The sequence below is a fragment of the Solanum stenotomum genome, unplaced genomic scaffold, assembly GCF_019186545.1.
Source record: "Solanum stenotomum isolate F172 unplaced genomic scaffold, ASM1918654v1 scaffold31399, whole genome shotgun sequence".
Taxonomy (NCBI): Eukaryota; Viridiplantae; Streptophyta; class Magnoliopsida; order Solanales; family Solanaceae; genus Solanum; species Solanum stenotomum.
In genome coordinates this window covers 65,717-69,753 of record NW_026031438.1, presented here as the reverse complement: position 1 = coordinate 69,753, position 4,037 = coordinate 65,717, and the positions used below count along the sequence as shown (strand labels likewise).

The 4,037-nt window shown below is 29.6% G+C and overlaps 1 pseudogene; it reads left to right on the top strand.

The window, feature by feature from the left end:
• The first annotated feature begins 398 nt into the window (after nucleotides 1–398).
• On the top strand, nucleotides 399–1,646 carry LOC125851993 (uncharacterized; annotated as a pseudogene).
• The last annotated feature ends 2,391 nt before the right edge of the window (nucleotides 1,647–4,037 follow it).

The window sequence follows — 4,037 nt, the reverse complement described above, 5'->3', positions numbered from 1 at the left end:
ATATACATAAAAAAATAAATTTAATCATGAATGAGTAGTGTTGTATTTCGTTGAATGGAGGCTCTACCTGGCTCCACCACCGACAACAATCTGTTTTTTATGCTGCTTCTCAGGCAGGTACTATTGCTGCACAAGGACTACTTAAGAAAAACTTTAGTATCCTGAAAAATCCGAAACAGATGGTACCTACCTGGGAAGAAACAGGAGCACGCTTCCTCGTTACTAGATTTCTCAAGAGTTTCATCGCTACAGGATGCTTAATGTGAGTTATAACAGTTTCATTTTGTATAGTCCAAAATGCTTAACAACATGGTATTTCTATACATCCAGTTTCGGCAAAACTACTTCAATGAGAAAGTATGCTCTTATATACTTAAACTACATAAACGAATCATGCATACGTTGTTTTTAGACTAATATTTTTCTGTGATCAGCATGTTAGAAGAAGGAGGTACAATGTTCACATTTGAAGGAATAGAGAAAAAATGCTCTCTCAAAGTTTCTCTTAGAGTTCATAGTCCACAATTTTACTGGAAGGTAACTAGTGTTAGTTTTTTTTTTCCATCTCTCTTATTCATCGAGCAACTAAAGAAGAAAAATGTAAAGGAAGGATAAATTCTTTGACATAAACTAATCACTTACAGGTTGCAACTCAAGGTGACTTAGGTCTTGCTGATGCTTTTATTCATGGAGACTTCTCTTTTGTTGATAAGAACGATGGTCTTCTTAATCTTTTCATGGTGAGAAAATGACTCTATTTCTATGTCAATAGATTTTTTTTTTGGTACTTGGCATCCTGAATTCTTTTACTGATTTTTGTTAACAACAGAGATTTGAAAGCATCTGTCACAAGGTCTAGTAAGAAAAGGTAAATAGTTAACAGAAACTGTAATCAGGACATTACAACTTCCGTTGACACGTTAAAAGTTTTTTTGGTTACCTGTATCTACAGAGGATGGTGGACACCACTTCTTTTTACAGCTGCAGTGTCATCTGCAAAGTACTTCATCCGATGTGTTTCAAATCAGAGCACCCTGACTCAGGCTCGTAGGAACATCTCTCGTCACTATGACCTGGTAAATAACTTGTACAGTTAGTCACTTTCTGCTGTTTTCTTGTAACGTTGTCATCTTACATAGGCTGATAAGTATATTTATCGCTTTTTTCAGAGTAATGAGCTCTTCTCGCTGTTTCTAGACAAGACAATGACATATTCATGTGCAATATTTACGGTAAGAACTCAAAGATTCATTTTCTGTTTTTTAATCGCATTCATGAAGGTAATCTTTTTTCCTTCTGTGATTGTTTAGAGTCACGAGGAAGACCTGAAAGTTGCACAGGAGAGGAAGATTTCTCTTCTCATCGAAAAGGTAAGCTGTCAACAGAGTAGATACTCCCTCATTTCTACATAAAGTTCGAGGCTCACTTGATTCTGATTCTGATCTTTTTAGGCAAAAGTTAAGAAGGAACATCACATCTTAGAGATCGGATGTGGTTGGGGAAGTTTAGCTGTGGAAGTTGTTAAGCAAACGGGATGTAAATATACTGGTATAACTCTCTCCGAGCAGCAACTGAAGTATGCAAAGTTAAGAGTTCAGCAAGCAGGTCTTCAGGTACATAACTTCAAACTGTTTCACCAAATCTGAGAAGTAAAACAACTGATCAAGTGGTGCTTCTTACCTTTGTAGATTGTATTTTCAATGCCAGGCAATGTTGCAACATATGATGATCCTTACAATGTTACTGTGCCTTCAGCTTATTAGAGTTTCTTTATTTGGAATATTATGTGGTAACTTTGTCATCACAAATAAGTCGTTCCTTAAAACAGCATGAAAGACCTAACAAAGACATATCATGTCTCATTGGTTCATGCTGAATTATGTGATTACTTTCTTGTACTGGATTGTGGAAACTTTTCTCGATTACCTAATAAAAGTTATTCAAGGAATTTACTGTTATTGTATTGAGATATGAAAAAGAAAAAATTGGGCTGGTTGAAATTTGATATTATTCAGTTATATACTAAGGAAAGAAGCAACAATATGGTTTTGGAGTGTAACAGAAGAGGCAAACCTAACCAGACTAAAAAAGATATTATTGCAGTTCTATCTTACACAGGTTCAAAATATGAAGAAATAAATATACAAAGAAGTCAAAGGGAATTCCACATCTACTATATATACATTAAAAAAAAAAAAATTTAATCATGTATGATTAATAGGGTTATTTTAATCATGTCTGAATAGTGTTGTTTAAAAAAGTAAAGAAGACATTATAATATTGTGTTCTTAACTTAAGATACGTAGAATGTATCAAAATGCCTATGGAAATTTGAAGGTCTCTACAACTCCAGCAATATCCTTGAGTAATGCCAGAGATTTTAATGCATGCATTAGCATTGTTAAAGACTTCAAAAAAAAATTAAATCTTTTTCACCAGAATTGTGAAGAGTATTTTTGTAAACAACTATGTTTATCCGTACAAAGTCGTTTCTAATACTTGGAAATATTTTTAGCAGCGACCTTTTGTATACTTACTTGTTGTCACCCCCTAAATTACATAATAATAAATTAATAATATTTTTGTAAAGTGTTGGTAATTCCTAATTATAATTAATCGCTTTAGTTTGCTAACTTTTTTCATTTTTCTTACTATTCCTTAATCCTATCTCTCATTTAATTTTAATCACGTCGTCAATATTGAATTAAATTTTTTTGTCTCATAACATTAAAGTTTTTCATGAAATTTTATAAAGAATATTCACTATTTAAGTAAATCTAATAGTAAAAAGTATTTTGATGCATATCTTTTTCGTGATTTAACAATTTAAAAATTTATAAAATAACTAGATACACGAGCCCGTGCCAGCACGGGCCCAATATAAATTATTTTTTCGTTTCAATTTATGTGGCACAGATAGAATTTTGAAAATCAATCAATTTATATATATATATATATATTCTTAAAAATATTTGAAGTTGTTAATTATGGTAATTTATAATATTTTTACGTTATTTTAAAGAATATGTGTTATTTTCTCTGTCCCAATTTATGTGGCATACATAAAATTTTGAGAGCCCAACAAATTTTATATATGTTTTAAAAATATTTAAATTATTAATTATTATAATTCATAGTACCTTTAAAATAATTTTGAGTTTCTTTTCTACTCACTCCTTTTCATTTCATTGATCGGGAAAAAGACTCCTTTTCCTACGGCCTGTTAAAAATAATATAATTTATTCAAATTTTATATTCATTAATACAATATAATACGACACTCTCTTTGTTTTTATTTATATGTCACTATTTTTTATTTTATGTGCATTAATAAATTAAGTAAGTTTACTATTCTACCCTTATTAAATTTTTTTTGAAGTCAACTTTTCAATCAATGAATTTGAACTAATTTATTTTGGATTAATTAATTTGACAAATGAACATGAATTATTCACTTTGTTTTTCTAGGTTGATCAAATATATATTTTCAAAGATAATAACTCAGAAGGGTAAAATAGGAAGAATATTATAATTTATGCATTATTTTTATGAAATGACAAATATTATGGACCAACTATTTATAGTAACGATGACTTATAAAAAGAAACATAGGGAGTATATCTTAATTTTGTATTTGTATGATACAAATAGAGAATTACGATATACTCCCTCCGTTCCTATTTATATGTCACTATTTTAGATTTCACGTTCATTAAGAAACTAAGTAAGTTTACTATTCTATCATTATTTATTGGTTTTTTTAAGTCAAGTTTTCAATCAATGAACATGAATTTATTTATTTTTATTATTTAACTAGTGAACTTATCCGCGCTTCGCGCGATTAAAAAAGATGATAAGATGTCAATAATTTTATTAAAATATAATATAAATAGAAGAAATTTTATAATATATATATATTCAGACGTATAATTGATTTCATAAAGATAAACGTTTGATTAGTAGTCCCATGACTCCAAACAATGTCATAAGTTGTTTATTTGAACCAAATTTTTTTTTTTATAAACTTACAACAATAA